General features: G+C 32.7%; 2 pseudogenes; both read left to right on the top strand.

Moving 5' to 3' along the window:
- Nucleotides 1–11523: 11523 nt before the first annotated feature.
- On the top strand, nucleotides 11524–12429 carry LOC116125060 (annotated as a pseudogene).
- A 5035-nt stretch (nucleotides 12430–17464) lies between these two features.
- On the top strand, nucleotides 17465–18228 carry LOC116125053 (annotated as a pseudogene).
- Nucleotides 18229–20115: the final 1887 nt, after the last annotated feature.

Below are 20115 nucleotides of genomic sequence, written 5' to 3'. Positions count from 1 at the left end.
AGAATCTGATAGGATGGCGCACTATCGGCTGAATCTAGCCGATAGTGCGCCGATCTAGCCTTTTCTGACCAGATCTTTGGTCGTAACCAGTCGGTAACGACGGCCAACAAATGGTCGTCGTTGACCATCAACGACGACCATTTGTTGGCCGTCGTTGACGAGCAAATACGGCCAGATCCATAGTGGATTTGGCTGAAAAAGGCCATATCGGCGCATGACCGGCAAGATCCAACCGGTCATACGCCTATACGGCGACTCCGGCCACCCTCTAGCAGTGGTGGCCGGCTGTCCATATTTGAGGGTGGATTAGGGGTATTTTTGTTAACTTTTAATGTTTTATTATAGGGGGTATTTTATAAAAAAATAGACATAGAGGGTATTTTATTAATTTATAAATTTTACATCGTAATACCCGCCCAATTCAACTTTTTTCAAAAAACTTTTCTCAAAAACACAAAATTGTGAACCAAACGGAACCATTGTTATTAATAAATAATTTTGTTAATTAATTACTTTGCCTCTAACTCTGGGAGGTTTTTGTTTTCTCATATAAACAGATCTTACCCAACCCTATCAGTTACTGATTCCACCCTACGATCGAATCAACGTTAAAAGTTGACTATGATCTAGTAATGATTACCTGGCAAGTATCGTAGCAGATCCATATAAATAATTGATAGATAATGAAAGGTAAATTGGTGGGGTTGGGGTGAAATTTGAGGGATGGAATTGGGCCAAAGTGGTCCAGGCCCATTGGAAACTTTTGACTTGAGGAACGATGACAGTCATAACTCTTTCAATCAATCAATGTTAGCTTCAATTAAATAAATAAAATAACCCACTCACCTCCGATGTCTCATTATAGAGAGTGATGTTATGTTTGTTGGACGGGACCCTTGGACTATAAGCTTTTGGCATGCCAAAAAAGTGAACTTTTGTTCGTGGAATAGGCATTTTTCCATTAATACACAAAAGAAATGAACCCAGTTATGCTTACAAATGGCTAATAAAAATCATCAAATTTCCAACTTGAAACCCAGATGATAAATTACACAGTAAATAAAAAAAAATTAAAATTAAAAATTAAAAAAATACCCTGAAGCTGATGGAACTTAATGCTGGTCTCAAGCACGCCAACCGACCTCGATCTCTGAGAGAAGTAGCCATGCTTAGGATCGTACAAAGCTGAATGTATGAAATCACGAACCTGCCCAATCCAATGAACCATAAAAACAAAATTAATTGCAAAAATTAGAAGCAAGAAAATGAAAAAGATGAAAATGAGAGACTCACAAGAAGGGGAGTGTCGCCAACAATGTGAGTGGAGAAGAGAGCTTGGAATTGAGGAGATAAGAGTTGAGATTGGTGAGTAACTGCAAAAATTAAGAAATGAAGAGTTTAAGAGTAGGAGAATATGAAAAGTACATAGAAATAAATGTAGAGAAAGGGATTATACTTGGTGTTATGGAAGTGGGTTTGTTGAAGAAGAGATGAAGCTTTTTGGTGGGGAGAGTTCGAAACAACATTTGAACTGGAGATGAGAAACTATAAATCTATAATTGCCTTTCCGACTCTTAAACCCTTGCTGGGGTTTTAATAATTTTGTTTTCAAAAATAAAACATGAAAATTTATTTCTTATATATTTTATTAGATTTAAATTATAAGTAATGATTTTAAATAAAAACTATTGTGAATTTAATAGCTTGAATAAAATAGTGATTAGTTAATATTTTAGCCTAATAATACAAATTGTATAATGAGAGATATTCTTAGAAAAAAAAAAAATTATAAAGCATTTATTGCTACATGTAACAAGTGTATTTATATCTATAAAAACTAAATAATTGAAATGGAAACCAACTCATAAATTGAGTGTCTCTTAATTAATTTTTGAGTCATCTAAATCTTTGTTATTTTATTAAAAAATAAAATTATCCCAAATCAAATGTGGTAATTCACTATAATTAATCAATATTTAGTTTGAGAGATTAAGTTTTTTATCTTTGAAATTTATATATATAATTTGCAAGACAGGGAAGATAATAGTTTTTGCCTTTTAGAATTGCAACATTATTATTATATTTTTTCAAGTGATGTTATACATATAAACTATAAAATAAAGTGTTGTAATATCATTTTTTATTCTTTTAATTTTATTTATTAAATTAATTTTTATATCAATTTAATTAGTGTTACGCCACGTTTGTATTTACACATGAAATAGAAGGAGATTAAACCCTAATTTCCAATTGATGCCAATAGCCAAGTCATAGCAAACTTTAGATGGCAACTACTTAACAAACCCTAGACCAAAAATCAGAGATTGCATATGCTTTGTCTAAATGTTCACTCATTCCAATAAACTAACAACCATAATGCTTACATTAAACATTATTAATTTTAGGGGTGGATGGGTCCAGGTACCCGCTCAAATTCAAAGGAGCCGAAACTGTAACTAGATCCAGTCAATTCCTTAGATTTAGAGATGGGACTTGAAACATAGGTTTTGATTTCTGTTCCAGGTATCCAAGTTGATTTTAATTATCCCTCTACTTTTTAAAAGATGACAAATAAACCCTGTAAACATTACAAATACACTTGCAATAGTTTAAAAAAATTATAATTCAGTCCCAGTTTCGGTTCCGATTCCTGGTTCCTATAAGGATGGAACCAGAACCAAAATCGGAACTGGTCAATTCTTGACTTCTAGAACCTTAAGCTATCCTGTGAGCAGGGGCAGATCTAGAAATTTCTGTTAAGGTAGATCAAAATAAAAACTAATTGCACATTAATATTTTTGTCCATTAATAATTCTATTGGGGTGGGTCATGACCCACTTTCAATTAGAGTAGCATCCGTCCTAGCCTATGAGGGCCAGTTCCGACCGGTTCTTTTACACACCCCAAATTAATTTAATTGTTTTAATATAAACATTCAAGTTAGATTAATTTACATTAATGTCTACAAATATCAATCTCAAAGTTACCATCAATATGATAGATTATCATATCTATCCCCAATACCTTGATATTATCCATTTCTTTGAATTTTTCTTCTGCTTAAACAAATAACCTAAAATAGACAACAAAACGTGAGGATTAATGTCACATCCTACATCATAGGTGGATAGAGTCGAGATTTCAATTCATAAGCTTTGAGTTATCTTAATTAAATAAACACGTTTTTGGTGAATGAATTGCACGAAACCCAAAAAGTGACTTTTGTTCGAAGTGGAAAATATTTACTTGATTAGGCTCGAAACTGTTACAATTAAACTCTAAAAAATTTGGTTACTATGAGGAACCCGATGAGTTGGAAAATATCCCAAAAGGTTACATTAGTAGAATTAAGCAATTAAATATCTTTATAATATGAATTATAATCATTCTATTATGCATTAGAATTCTTTTGTGAGTCATTTAATTTCAAGTATAAGATTATATAATAGCTTAAATCAAAATCATGGCTACGTTTGGTTGCATTTTGGGAATACAACTTTTAGTATTCCCAAAAAAGTTAAACAGTAAAATACAAAAAACTCACAATATTATTCAGCTTTTTTTAAACCTCTTAATTTGTTAATTTAATTAAATACCCCAATATTTTTTAAAAAATTGCAAAAACACCCCAACAATCCACATTTACCAGATTCGGCCACCACTGCCAGAAAATGGTCAGAATCTGATAGGATGGCGCACTATCGGCTGAATCTAGCCGATAGTGCGCCGATCTAGCCTTTTCTGACCAGATCTTTGGTCGTAACAGCGGAGTGTAACGACGGCCAACAAATGGTCGTCGTTGACCATCAACGACGACCATTTGTTGGCCGTCGTGACGAGCAAATACGGCCAGATCCATAGTGGATTTGGCTGAAAAAGGCCATATCGGCGCATGACCGCAAGATCCAACCGGTCATACGCCTATACGGCGACTCCGGCCACCCTCTAGCAGTGGTGGCCGGCTGTCCTATTTGAGGGTGATTAGGGGTATTTTTGTTAACTTTAATGTTTTATTATAGGGGGTATTTATAAAAAAATAGACATAGAGGGTATTTTATATAATTTATAAATTTTACATCGTAATACCCGCCAATTCAACTTTTTTCAAAAAACTTTTCTCAAAAACACAAAATTGTGAACCAAACGGAACCATTGTTATTAATAAATAATTTTGTTATAATTACTTTGCCTCTAACTCGGGTGTTTTGTTTCTCATATAACAGATCTACCCAACCCTATCAGTTACTGATTCCACCCTACGATCGAACAACGTTAAAAGTTGACTATGATCTAGTAATGATTACCTGGCAAGTATCGTAGCAGATCCATAAATAATTGATAGATAATGAAAGGTAAATTGGTGGGGTTGGGGTGAAATTTGAGGGATGGAATTGGGCCAAAGTGGTCCAGGCCCATTGGAAACTTTGACTTGAGGAACGATGACAGTCATAACTCTTTCAATCAATCAATGTTAGCTTCAATAAATAAATAAAATAACCCACTCACCTCCGATGTCTCATTATAGAGAGTGATGTTATGTTTGTTGGACGGGACCCTTGGACTATAAGCTTTTGGCATTTGATTAACCACTTAACAATAATTGTTTAATTCCCATATATAACAACTAACTTTTCCAAATCCAATGGAGCTGAGTTGGAGCTTTCTTTTTTTTATATTCAACTTCTAAAATATCCTTTTTAAGTGGACGTCCAGTTCATTATCCAAAATAGGATTAATAACATTGATTTAATTTTATCTTTTTTACTGAGTGTCCGAACAATTTAGTGCACTCAACTGATCTTCTAGAATCTTGAACTATTCATCGAGTAAAATTATAATGGTCTCCCTATTACAACTATAGAGACTCAAATTTAGGAGACCGTATTAATACTCCTCTTACTCTTTTACTCAGGAGACTCGAACTTGAGAGATCATGTTATTTCTTTTACTATCAAGGGGACTTAACTTACGAAACCATAATAGATCCTCCTTTTTTCTTTTACAGTCAAACCACCCAGCTTATTTATGATATTTAATTTTACTATGAACATAACATTGTATTGCATTATTAATATTCTTAGAGTCAAGCTATGTAACACAAACTTTATCCGTTTTTAGGGAGAACGACTTATACTACCAAGATTTATCGTAACGACAAGTTGGTACCCAAAGGTTTGAAATGACAAATGGTACTTTCCGTCATGTCTGTTAGTGATTTCTGTTTATTACTGTTATTAATAGTGAAAACTAAAATACCCTTAAAAGTTTGAATTTTAGTTTTTATAAATTTAAAAATTTCAAAAAACCCCAAGTTTACAAATTTCACTAATACCCCATATATAAAAGTTTATAAAAATAACAAAAACACCCCCCACGGCAAGTGCCAGATTCCGGCCACCACCGCCGGAATCTGGCCGGAAAGTTCGTTACGACACAGACCCTCGGATCTGTGTCGTAACGCGTCGATCTGGCCTTTCCGGCCAATCCGTGGCTGATCTGGCCTTTTCCGGCCAGATCTGGCAGTAGATCTGGCCTTTCGCGGCCAGATCCGTGGCGGATCTGGCCTGAAAAGGCCACATCGGAACTTTACGACACAGATCCATGGGCATCTGTGTCGTAATGCAGTTTTCCGGCCAGATTCCAGCGATGGTGGCCGGAATCTGGCATTGGGTGGTGGGGGTGTTGTTTTCATTTAACAAACTTTTTATATATGGGGTGTTTATAAATTAGCAAACCTAGGGGGTTTTTTAGAAATTTTTAATTTTATAAAAAACAAAATTGAAACTTTGAAGGGCATTTTAGTCTTTTCACTATTATAAACAAAAATCACTAACAGAATATAGGAAGGTACTTATTTGTCGTTTCAAAACCTTTGAGTACACTTGTCATTACAGTAAATTTTGGGTATGTACAAGTCGTTCGCCCGTTTTATTAAGCAATCCAATGGTTTAAAAGTTCCGGACCTTGTAACTATCTTTATTTTTTTTTTTTTTTTTCGACCATTAATTGTCTTGAATCATTGATAAGAATTTGTATTAAAAATTTTGTTTAAAATAGCCTAACTCTATTATTATATAGTACAATATAATACAGCACCTGGAGGCGAAGCTAGGGTGCAGCTTTCCCAAGCTCAAGCTCTAAAGAGAATTTTGAAAATAAATGAATATTTTGAAATATATTTAAATTTAAAATTTTTAGATGATATTGATTTTTAATTAAAAAAATGATAATATTGTTAATAGTTTTATGATATTAAACTTATTAAAAACTTTTTTTTATCCTTTTTTTCTATTTTTCAAAATTCTAAAAATAAAAAAGTAGCAGAGGGTATCTTCAAAATAGAAAATATATTAAAATAATAAAACTCATTATATTATATACTACCTGTTTATTAATGAATTTCCTTGAAAACGAATTTCTGGTTACGTCCCTAATAGTCATTTTCCATACCAGATGGAGAGATGTATAACATAAAACTGTGTGATTAAAAGAATAATGTTGAATAGAAGATGGGGACATAAGTGTATAAAAATCAAAACTTGATTAGCTAAGAAAAATAAAATAAAATATGTTCCATAAAAAGGTAGTGAGGCTGCCTTTCTTTCATACATAATCATGCTTCTAACATTATATTATTGCTTCTTATGATCAATTATAATTTCTATCTCATGAGTATTAATTAATGCTAACGCTCTTGATCATACCATCCAATAATGAATCACTTACATTATTTAATCTCTCCTATATTTAATTAAAGATTAAAAGGGTGGGATGATGGAAGACTTTATTTTTTTATATTAATGGATAATTTTTCTTTAATACACAAAAACAATATGTTATTCTGAATTTCATATTTGTACTATTAATTGAATGTTAAAGTTATAATAATGAGTTGTCTTAAGCTTGACGTGTGTTTTAAGGATACACATTAAGACCATAAAAAAAATGTGAAAAAAATGTTTTTAATTGTCTCTTTATAAATAAAGCATATTAAAAATCAAAAATTTTTCTATCAATAAAGTGTGTGTTTGAAATTGTTGTAGCTTAAAAATAATCAGCTAGTTATAAACTACAATAATATAACTGTTTGGTGAACAACTTTTACAACTGATTAGTTTGAAGTTGATTATAAAAATATTATATTTATAAAAATATTTCTGAAACCTCCTTTTGTTCTTTGAAACAAGTTAATGTATAAGTTGATTGGCGATATATAAAAGACAAGTATATAAAATTTGTTTATACAATAAACTTAAAAGATTTAATTATTGAATAAAAATAAATAACTTTTATATATTGAAAAGAAAAACTGAAATGGTAATGGTTGTTGCAACCACCGGACGCCTCCCTCAATTGTCAATCAACAACAAGTCAACCACTGTTGACATGCGTTCAACGCCAAAAAAATGGTGACGTTTTGGCGTCATCAATGATCCAGTCGAGAATAAGAGAAGTCGATCAACAAGTATTTAGTGATTCCAATGGATTTTGAGATTCCATTTGGCCGCAAAAGGTGGCCAAATATTTCTCTCCATTTTGCGACCAAATGAATCATCGTAATATGGTGAAACCACTGGATTCCGACATATGGCACCACGATGGCACCAATGTGCCACCATTTATCGATGTTGACCGCCATCAATGATGGTTAATCAGTCGTTGACCAACGGTTAGCAATTGTAATGGACACCGACCAATCAACTATTTTGATTTTTTTTAAAAGAAAAATATTAATCTATCAATATTTTATTGAATATAAATTAAGTTAAAACATTGTTAAATATTTATTAAATACTTATAAAAATAAAAAATAGAATTACAAAATAATTTCAAGATGTAAAATGTCCTTTTTGGTCATTATACATGCCATAATCTATTTAACCAACTCAAAGCTATTTCAAAATCATGTTTTACCAAATTATTTTCAAAGCTAATTAAGAGCTTGAAAATACACATTTACTTAGTGGTTTATAGGGATTATTTGTGAGAAATTATGCTTAATTTGGTAAAGTTGCTTGAATAAATAGTCATATCGACAACAGAATAAGTGACAAGTAGAAACAAATGGATCGAGAATCGGAGTTGAATTTAAGAAGTTATGGAGCTTTGAAGTAAAGAAGAGATTCTAGATTACGCTTCAGTTTGAGCATGCTTCAGTGTTTCAACAATATCTTGAGATATAGACCTCAGATCAAGATGATTCTTTGATTGTTGGAAAGCTAATTAAAATGGATATATTTCATATGTTTACCACTTCTCCAGATTTCATCGTTATCATGCTAAAAAATCATCATCTCTGGAGTGCTGAGACATGATGTGGGATTTAGACTAAAGAAGAAAAGTTATCACTATACCGCAACACACTTTGTCCAGATTCGACTGCACCGCAGCACAGTGCCGAGGCACAGTCATGAAAGTTAGGAATTTTTCTTCTGTTTTTTATTAGGAAAATAGGGTTAAGAGTCCTAAACTAAATATAATTAAGGAAAATAAAACCCTAACCCTTGTGGGATATAAATATAAGTCTTTTAGCATTATTTCGGGAATTCTTTGGGGAGAATAAGAGAAGGAAAACCTGTAGAGAAGAAAAGTGTCAGAATTTCTAGAGCTTTGGTTCACAATATAGGAAAGTTCTTCTTGTTTCTTTTTTATAAACTCATGTTGATTAATTTAATAAGGGTGATTGTCTCTTTCATGTTTATTATGAACTAACTTTATTTTTCTAGGGCTAAGATGTAGCCCAATCTATTGATTATGTATTGATTTATTTATGTTGATTTTTATTAAGATTTTTTCATAAGTTTTATTATTATGCTTAATGCTTTTGATTCTTAGGGCCAAAGAATTGAATGAACTAATGGACTAGGTTGAGATCGAGAGATGATACTTAGTTGGTCTACGGTAGTAAAACCATAGGTTGAGTGAACGCTAGAGATAAGTTACCGCGACTTGTGAGGTTCTGGTAAACTCCATAGAACGTAATGATTTTCAATTATTTAAATCTGATTAGAGATAATTCGGGTTAGTAATTAGGAGTTAATTCAATAATTGTTCGAGAGAAATTTATTGAAAATTTAGGGAGTTTGACCTTTAAGAAGAGCTTAATAAAATTAGCATAAGTGATCGATACATATGAATAAGAGTTGGTGTGAAATCTATGCTCTAGGTCTAGTAATCTTGTTTTAACCCAAAGATTTATTTTAATTGTTCTCTTTTTAGTTTTTTTTTTAATTTTATTTAATTTAGATTTTCTTTAATATAATTTGGATTGATCAAATAGTAATAGAATAGTTAAAATTGGTAGTTGATAATAATAATTTCTTAGATTTGATATCGATATTTATACACTTTATTATATGAACCATTTGATACACTTGCGAAAATCAAGTAAACTAATTATTTCCTATAAAAGTTGGCAAAGGTATAGCAACTCCAAACAAGGCCAAAAAAGACTAAAATGTCCCAAAAGGTGGAAAGGAGCTCATCCAACCTCAGCAATACGTCTGGTTGGAGGGTAAAGAGCAATTAAAGCAAAAAGGTTGAAATGGGTGAGTAGTATATATGGTGTTGTAATCATGTAATGTAATGTGGTATGAGAATTCCAATGAAAATAAAAAAGTTGTCTTGTCAACAACTATAATTAGTAATATTTGTATCACTTTTTTTTAGCAACTAGAGGCAAAGCTAGGGTGCAGCTTTCCAAGCTCAAGCTCTAAAGAGAATTTTGAAAATAATAATAAATGAATATTTTTGAAATATATTTATATTAAAAATTGTTGAAAAATATAATATTATTAAATAGTTTTTAGATATTAAACTTATTAAAAACTATTTTTTTATCCTTTTTTTTTTTTTTTTTTGCTTTGTCTATTTTTCAAAATTCTAAAAAAAAAAAAAAAGAGAGCATGTGGGTATCTTCAAAATAGAAATATATTTAAAATAATAAAACTCATTATATTATATATAACTACCTTATTAATGAATTTCCTGAAAATGAATTTCGGTTCGTCCCTAATAGTCATTTTCCATACAAGATGGAGAGATGTATAATATAAAACATTGTGTGATTAAAAGAATATAGAATATTTAAGAAAAATGTTGAATAGAAGATGGGGACATAAGTGTATAAAAATCAAAACTTGATTAGTTAAGCAAAAAATAAACTAAAATATGTTCCCATAAAAGGTAGCGAGGCTGCCCTTTCTTCCATACATAATCATGCTTCTAAGCTATTATTATTGTCTATGATCAATTTATAATTCTATCTCATGAGTATTAAATTAATGCTAACGCTCTTATCATACCATCCAATAATGAATCACTTACATTATTAATCTCTCCTATATTTAATTAAAGATTAAAAGGGTGGGGATGATGGAAGACCTTTATTGTTTTATGGGTGTTGTTATAATAATAGGATAATTTTCTTTAATAACAAAAAACAATATGTTATGCTGAATTTCGTATTTGTACTATAATTGAATGTTAAATTTATATTAATGAGTTGTCTTTAGCTTGAAGTGTGTTTTAAGGATACACATTAAGAAGAGTAGAAGTACAAAAAAATTGTGAAAAATGTTTTTAATTCTCTTTATAAATGAAGCATATTAAAATAAGAGCAATGCTAGTTTTACAAAGAATAAACAAAGAAGGTATACAAAGACAATCCACACTTTGATTTTCATGATTTCTCTCTCTCTCTCTCTTCTCTCTTTTTCCGTTTTTTTTTTTGTTTTTTTCTTCTTGTTGATGTCACTTTGTAACACTCTTTGTATGGATCTTTATAAGTATATCATTTTTCTTAAAATAATCAAAATTGTCTATCAATAAAGTGGTGTGTTTGAAATTGTTGTAGCTTAAAAAATAATCAGCTAAGTTATAAACTACGCTAATAGAAGTATTTGGTGAACAACTTTTACAATGATTAAGTTTGAAGTGATTATAAAATAATTATATTTATAAAAAGATTTATGAAAACTATGGCTGGTTAACGAACCGAGCTGCTCGCGAGCGACTCGAGTCTGGCTCGTTAATGGCTCAATTCGTCTGATAACGAGTCGGCTCGACTCGGCTCATGAGACAAAACGAGCTGAGTTCAAGCCATACAAGGCTCGGCTCGTCAGGCTCGCGAGCCGCGCCTAGCTCGAAATAGCGGGGTTTTTTTTGATAATTTCCTAACTATTGGGATTTAATTGAAAAATATCAAACAAGTTTTAAAAAATAACAAAATGGCCCCGTTATTAAAATCCCAATTCGCGAAAAAATCTGTCAACAGTAGAACCCTTGCCGTAAAATTTGAATCAAACTCCTCCAAAGTAATGATTTTCGGCCAGGTCTTGTTTATCTTTGTCAGCTTCATGGGATCTTCGTGGGATATTGTTCATCTTCGTCAGACTTTCGGCAACCGTTGGATCTTCGTCATCATCGTCTATCATCGTTGGTCTTCATTAGAACTTCGTCTTTTTGTACGAGCTTCGTCAGATCTGAATCTTCTTCGTCGGATCTGAATCGTCTTCGTCAGATATGAAGTTTCTTCACGGTTCATCATCATCTTCGTCGGACTTAATCGGTGAGTAGGGGGTTTCTTCGTCAGATCTTCATCATCTGTATGGTCGTTTGTTTGGGGTTGGTTGTTGGTGTTTAAGCTTAACTAAAATTCATTTATTTGTTCTGCTCATAACGTTCTCAAGTCGTTCAAGGTGATGTGCTGAAGACTGATCTTCCCTATTTGACATATGTGTGGCAAAAATCCTTACCAGATTCCTCTCCCCTCATGTTCAATTTGCTATTTCACCAACAACTGCCTTCAGATGTGTCGTCATTATGTTTCAGAAAGAATTGCAATGAGACTGGGTGCTCAGCTGGCGACAAGCTCTACTATGTCTTTCTGTGAATACCCAACTCTATGCTCGGTCTCCCCCTCTCAAAGGCGGAAAGAGTAATTTTCGTCAACACCTAAGGTGATCTTCAGTAGTTCAAATTGAGCTAGAAAACCACGTCCCTAATTGAATCCGAAGTAGTGGGATGGATTTATAAGGATGTGTTTCATACGAAAGAATAAAACCCTGGCTCAATTTGCAGGCTAAAAAATGTCCTTTCTCTGCTTGAGAAAAACTTCAAGACCCTACAGGCACTAGGGTCTCACAGAGTACTTCCATATAGAAATTGATATTAGAATGGATATATTGAAATTGGGAAATTCTAATGAGGATCAAAGTACGGAGATGGATGGTGGAAGCGATGATGAAATGGAGTTGGAGAATGGTGATGATGAAGGCGATGCAGAAAGTGAGGTTCTGAGTTAAAAGATAGGTTGTGGGTGTGTTGAAGGAAGGACAATTCGAAGAGAAGAGAGCATCTAAGCTCACACAACAGGATGTTTTATATCTACTTTCATTATTTAACAAGGCTGGCATACGCTTCTCTTGATGCAGAGTCATAAAGAATTCATATATCTGAAGAATACGCAATTTTGTGTTGTATAGGAAGTAGTCCTTTGAGGATAGGTTTTGTTTTGTTCTTAATTCTTGCAGCAGTTGTGATTGAGTTTGGATCGTGCATTTATTTCAGACAATCAGACTGCTGTCCAACGAATTTTTGTAAAAAAAATGAATTAAAAAAAAAAAATTATTTGGAGATGGCTCGCGAGCCGGCTGAACTCAGCTTGCGAGCGACTGAAATATGCAAATCCAAATCCATTACCGAGCCGAGCCGAGTTACTAATTTTTGGCTCGGCTCGGCTCGGTCTCGGCTTGTTTGTCTTCCTTTCTCACGAGCCGAGATCATTAAGCCAAAAACTCGGCTCGGCTCGGCTCGGCTCGATAACACCCCTATTGAAACCTCCCTTTTGTTCTTTTGAAACAAGTTAGTATAAGTTGATTTTGTGATATAAAAGACAAGTATACCCTTATAAAATTGTTTAATTATGAAATAGAAGGAGATTAAACCCTAATTTCCAATTGATGCCAATAGCCAAGTCATAGCAAACTTTAGATGGCAACTACTTAACAAACCCTAGACCAAAAATCAGAGATTGCATATGCTTTGTCTAAATGTTCACTCATTCCCATAAACTAACAACCATAATGCTTACATTAAACATTATTGTTTTAGGGGTGGATGGGTCCGAGTACCCTCTCAAATTCAAAGGAACCGAAACTAGAACTAAATCCGTCAATTCCTTAGATTTAGAACTGGAACTTGAAACATAGGTTCCGATTTCTATTCCAAGAATCCAGGTTAATTTTAATTATCCCTCTACTTTTTAAAAAATGACAAATAAACCCTCTAAAAATTACAAATACACCTGCAATAGTTTAAAATAATTATAATTTAGTCCCAGTTCCGGTTCCGATTCCTGGTTCCTGTAGGGAGGGAACCAGAACCGAAATCGGAACTAGTCGATTCTTGACATAGAACCTTAAGCTACCCTATGAACAGGGGCAGATCTAGAAATTTTTGTTAGGATGGATCAAAATAAAAATTAATTGCACATTAATATTTTTGTCCATTAATGATTTTATTAGGGTGGGCTAAAATCTAGGAATTGTATATATTAATATTTTTTTTTTAAATTTGAGGGTGAGTCATTGCCCACCTTCAATTAGAGTAGCATCCGCCCCAACCTATGAGCGCTAGTTCCAATCAGTTCTTTTACACATCCCTAATTAATTTAATTGTTTTAATATAAGCATTCAAGTTAGATTAATTTACATTAATGTCTACAAATATCAATCTCAAAGTTGCAATCAATATGAAAGATTATCATATTTATCCCTAATGCCTTGATATTATCCATTTCTTTGAATTTTTCGTCTGCTTAGACAAATAACCTAAAATAGACAACAAAACGTGAGGATTAATGTCACATCCTACATCATAGGTGGATAGAGTCGAGATTTCAATTCATAAGCTTTGAGTTATCTTAATTAAATAAACACGTTTTTGGTGAATGAATTGCACGAAACCCAAAAAGTGAATTCATGTGAGTTTTGTTCCAAGTGGAAAATGTCTACTTGATTAGGCTCAAATCTGTTACACTTAAACTCTAAAAAAGATTTGGTTACTATTAGGAACCCGATTCTGGGATGAGTGGGGAAATATCCCAAAAGGGTATGTCAAGTAAAATTAAACAATTAAAATAAATTTTATAATATGAATTATTCTATTATGCAATTAAAATTTTTTTATGAGTCATTTAAATTCAAATGTAAGATTATATAATAGCTTAAATTAAAATCGTTGTTATGAATAAAGAATTTTGTTAATTAATTATTTTGTCTCTCATTTTTATAAGTCTTTGTTTCTCTTATAAACAGATCTTATGACTTATCCCAACCCTTATCAGTTACTGATTCCACCCTACGATCGAATCAATGTTAAAAGTTGACTATGATCCATATAAATAATTGATAGATAATGAAAGGTAAATTGGTGGGGTTGGGGTGAAAGGTGGAAAGAATGTAAAATTGAGGGATGGAATTGGGCCAAAGTGGTCCAGGCCCATTGGAAACTTTTGACTCGATGAACGATGAAAGTCGTAACTCTTTCCATCAATCAATCAACCAATCAATTAAATAAATAAATAAAATAACCCACTCACCTCCGTTCTCCGATGTCTCATTCTAGAGAGTGATGTTACCTTTGTTGGAGGGTACCCTTGGACTTATAAGCTTTTGGTATTTGATTAAACCACTTAAACAAATAATTGTTTAATTTCCCATATATAACAACTAATTTATGTCCAAATCCAATGGAGCTGAGCTGGAGCTTTCTTTTTTTTATTCAACTTCTAAAATATCCTTTTTTTTTTTTTTTTTTTAAGTAGACATCCAAGTTCATTTATCAAAAATAGGATTACTAACGTTAATTTAAATTTTTTTTATTAGAGTATTCGAACCAGCTTACATGTACCTCAACTGATCTTCCAAAATCTTAAAACTACTGACCGAGTAAGAATTCCAATGGTCATCCTTATTAGCAACTATGAGGACTCGAATTTTAGAGACCATATTATACTCTGCTCTTACTCTTTTACCTTTATTGAGACTCGAACTTGGAAGATCATATTATATCCTCTTTTACCATCAATGAGACTTGAACTTATGAGACCATGTTAGATTTTCTTTTACTCTTTTACAGTCAAGCCACCGAACTTATTCGCTTCTTTATGATATTTAATTTTACTATGAACATAACATTGTATTGCATTATTTAATATTCTTACGAGTCTAAGTGTAACACAAATCTTTATCCGTCTATTTAAGACAATCCAATGGTTTAAAAGTTCCGGACTTGTAACTATCTTTAATTTTTTTTTTTTTTTCAACCATGGAAGTTGTCTTGAATCAATTGATAAGAATTTGTATCAAAAAATTTTGTCTTAAAATAGCCTAACTCTATTATTATATAGTACAATATAACACAGCAACTAGAGGCAAAGCTAGGGTGCAGCTTTCCCAAGCTCAAGCTCTAAAGAGAATTTTGAAAATAAATAAATAAATGAATATTTTTGAAATATATTTATATTTAAAAATTGTTGAAAAATATAATATTATTAAATAGTTTTTAGATATTAAACTTATTAAAAACTATTTTTTTATCCTTTTTTTTTTTTTTTTTTTGCTTTGTTATTTTTCAAAATTCTAAAAAAAAAAAAAAAGGAGCATGTGGGTATCTTCAAATAGAAATATATTTAAAATAATAAAACTCATTATATTATATATAACTACCTTATTAATGAATTTCCTGAAAATGAATTTCGGTTCGTCCCTAATAGTCATTTTCCATACAAGATGGAGAGATGTATAATATAAAACATTGTGTGATTAAAAGAATATAGAATATTTAAGAAAAATGTTGAATAGAAGATGGGGACATAAGTGTATAAAAATCAAAACTTGATTAGTTAAGCAAAAAATAAACTAAAATATGTTCCCATAAAAGGTAGCGAGGCCTGCCCTTCTTCCATACATAATCATGCTTCTAAGCTATTATTATTGCTTCTATGATCAATTTATAATTCTATCTCATGAGTATTAAATTAATGCTAACGCTCTTTATCATACCATCCAATAATGAATCACTTACATTATTTAATCTCTCCTATATTTTAATTAAAGATTAAAAGGGTGGGATGATGGAAGACCTTTATTTGTTTTATGGGTGTTGTATATAATAATAGGATAATTTTCTTTAATACACAAAAACAATATGTTATGCTGAATTTCGTATTTGTACTATTAATTGAATGTTAAATTTATATTAATGAGTTGTCTTAAGCTTGAAGTGTGTTTTAAGGATACACATTAAGACCGTAGAAGTACAAAAAATTGTGAAAAATATGTTTTTAATTCTCTTTATAAATGAAGCATATTAAAATAAGAGCAATGCTAGTTTTACAAAGACATAAACAAAGAAGGTATACAAAGACAATCCACACTTTTGATTTTCATGATTTCTCTCTCTCTCTCTCTCTCTTCTCTCTTTTTCCGTTTTTTTTGTTTTTTTCTTCTTGTTGATGTCACTTTGTAACACTCTTTGTATGGATCTTTATAAGTATATCATTTTTCTTAAAATAATCAAAATTTGTCTATCAATAAAGTGTGTGTTTGAAATTGTTGTAGCTTAAAAAATAATCAGCTAAGTTATAAACTACGCTAATAGAAGTATTTGGTGAACAACTTTTACAACTGATTAAGTTTGAAGTTGATTATAAAATAATTATATTTATAAAAAGATTTATGAAACCTATGGCTGGTTAACGAACCGAGCTGCTCGCGAGCCGACTCGAGTCTGGCTCGTTAATGGCTCAATTCGTCTGATAACGAGTCGGCTCGACTCGGCTCATGAGACAAAACGAGCTGAGTTCAAGCCATACAAGGCTCGGCTCGTCAGGCTCGCGAGCCGCGCCTAGCTCGAAATAGCGGGGTTTTTTTTTGATAATTTCCTAACTATTGGGATTTAATTGAAAATAATCAAACAAGTTTTAAAAAATAACAAAATGGCCCCCGTTATTAAAATCCCCAATTCGCGAAAAATCTGTCAACAGTAGAACCCTTGCCGTAAAATTTGAATCAAACTCCTCCCAAAGTAATGATTTTCGGCCAGGTCTTGTTTATCTTTGTCAGCTTCATGGGATCTTCGTGGGATATTGTTCATCTTCGTCAGACTTTCGGCAACCGTTGGATCTTCGTCATCATCGTCTAATCATCGTTGGATCTTCATTAGAACTTCGTCTTCTTTGTACGAGCTTCGTCAGATCTGAATCTTCTTCGTCGGATCTGAATCGTCTTCGTCAGATATGAAGTTTCTTCATCGGTTCATCATCATCTTCGTCGGACTTTAATCGGTGAGTAGGGGGTTTCTTCGTCAGATCTTCATCATCTGCTATGGTCGTTTGTTTGGGGTTGTTTGTATGTGTGTTTAAGCTTAACTAAAATTCATTTATTTGTTCTGCTCATAACGTTCTCAAGTCGTTCAAGGTGATGTGCTGAAGACTGATCTTCCCTATTTTGACATATGTGTGGCAAACATTCCTTACCAGATCTCCTCTCCCCTCATGTTCAATTTGCTATTTCACCAACCTGCCTTCAGATGTGTCGTCATTATGTTTCAGAAAGAATTTGCAATGAGACTGGTTGCTCAGCTTGGCGACAAGCTCTACTATCGTCTTTCTGTGAATACCCAACTCTATGCTCGGTCTCCCACCTCCTCAAAGTCGGAAAGAGTAATTTTCGTCCAACACCTAAGGTTGATTCTTCAGTAGTTCAAATTGAGCCTAGAAAACCACGTCCCTAATTGAATCCGAAGTAGTGGGATGGATTTATAAGGATGTGTTTCATACGAAAGAATAAAACCCTTGGCTCAATTTGCAGGCTAAAAAATGTCCTTTCTCTGCTTGAGAAAAACTTCAAGACCCTACAGGCACTAGGGTCCTCACAGAGTACTTCCATATAGAATATTGATATTAGAATGGATATATTGAAATTGGGAAATTCTAATGAGGATCAAAGTACGGAGATGGATGGTGGAAGCGATGATGAAATGGAGTTGGAGAATGGTGATGATGAAGGCGATGCAGAAAGTGAGGTTTCTGAGTTAAAAGATAAGGTTGTGGGTGTGTTGAAGGAAGGACAATTCGAAGAGAAGAGAGCATCTAAGCTCACACAACAGGAGTTTTTATATCTACTTTCATTATTTAACAAGGCTGGCATACGCTTCTCTTGATGCAGAGTCATAAAGAATTCATATATTCTGAAGAATACGCAATTTTGTGTTGTATAGCAAGTAGTCCTTTGAGGATAGGTTTTGTTTTGTTCTTAATTTCTTGCAGCAGTTGTGATTGAGTTTGGATCTGTGCATTTATTTCAGACAATCAGACTGCTGTCCAACGAATTTTTGTAAAAAAAATTGAATTAAAAAAAAAAAAATTATTTGGAGATGGCTCGCGAGCCGGCTTGAACTCAGCTTGCGAGCCGACTTGAAATATGCCAAATCCATTACCGAGCCGAGCCGAGTTACATAATTTTTGGCTCGGCTCGGCTCGGTCTCGGCTTGTTTAGTCTTCCTTTCTCACGAGCCGAGCTCATTAAGCCAAAAACTCGGCTCGGCTCGGCTCGGCTCGATAACACCCCTATTGAAACCTCCCTTTTGTTCTTTTGAAACAAGTTAATGTATAAGTTGATTTTGTGATATAAAAAGACAAGTATACCCTTATAAAATTTGTTTAATTACAAAATAAACTTAAATAAGGATTTAATTTATTGAATAAAAAATTGAATAATTTATTTATAAATTGAAACGGTAATGGTTGTTGCAACCACCGACGGTGGTCAATTGTCAATCAACAACAAGTCAACCACCGTTGACATGCGGTCAATGCGTCATTGACGATCTAGTTAGGAATAGGAGAAGCCGATCTACAAGTATATGGTGGTTCCAAAGGATTTTGAGATTCTATTTGGTTGCAAATGGTGGCCAAGTATTTCGCTTCATTTTGCGACCAAATGAATCATCGTAATATGGTGAAACCATTGGATTCCAACAGATGGGACCACAGTGGCACCAATGCGCCACCATTTATCGACGTTGACCGCCATCAACAATGGTTGATCAGTCGTTGACCAACGGTTAACAATTGATAACGGACACTGACCAATCAATTGTTTTGATTTTTTTTAAAGAAAATTATTAATCTATCAATAGTTTATTTAATATAAATTAAGTTAATACATTGTTAAATATTTATTAAATGCTTATGAAAATAAAAAATAAAATTACAAAATAATTTTAAGATGTAAAATGTCCTTTTTGGTCATTATACATGCCATAATCTATTTGACCAAATCAAAGCTATTTCAAAATCATGTTTTACGGAATTATTTTCAAAGCTAATTGATAAAAGCTTGAAAATACACATTTACTTAGTGGTTTATGGGGATTATTTGTGAGAAATTATGTTTAATTTGGTAAAGTTACTTGATATTTTCATAATTATCTTTTATGGGATCACGGGTGTGTTTGAGTGTTTTTCAGGTTATTAGTGCTAAATATTATACTCGAATGAAGAGTCATATCGACAACGGAATGAGTGACAAGTAGAAACAAATAGATCGAGAATCGAAAATGAATTTAAGAAATTATGGAGCTTTGAAGTAAAGAGGAGATTCTAAATTATGCTCCAGTTTGAGCATGCTTACGTTTTTCGACAATATCTCGAGATATAAACCTCAGATTAAGACGATTCTTTTACTGTTGGAAAGCTAATTAAAAGTGATACATTTCATATGTTTACCACTTCTCCAGATTCCATCGTTATCATGCTAAAAAATTATCATCTCTAGAGTGCTGATGAATGATGCGGGATTTGGACTAAAGAAGAAGAGTTATCATTGTGCCGCAACACACTTTGTCTAGAATCGACCGCGCAGCAGCACAGTGCCGGGGCACAGTCACGACAGTTAGAAATTTTTCTTCCATCTTTTATTAGGAAAATAGGGTTAAGAGTCCTAAATTAAATAGAATTAAGGAAAATAAAACACTAACCCTTGTGGGATATAAATAGAAGTCTTTTAATATTATTTTGGGGATTCTTTGGGGAGAATAAGAGAAGAA

The sequence above is a fragment of the Pistacia vera genome, unplaced genomic scaffold (assembly GCF_008641045.1).
Source record: "Pistacia vera cultivar Batoury unplaced genomic scaffold, PisVer_v2 Contig104, whole genome shotgun sequence".
Lineage (NCBI taxonomy): Eukaryota > Viridiplantae > Streptophyta > Magnoliopsida > Sapindales > Anacardiaceae > Pistacia > Pistacia vera.
Note: the sequence above shows the minus strand (reverse complement) of the source record. Positions and strands in the feature narration are given on the sequence as shown.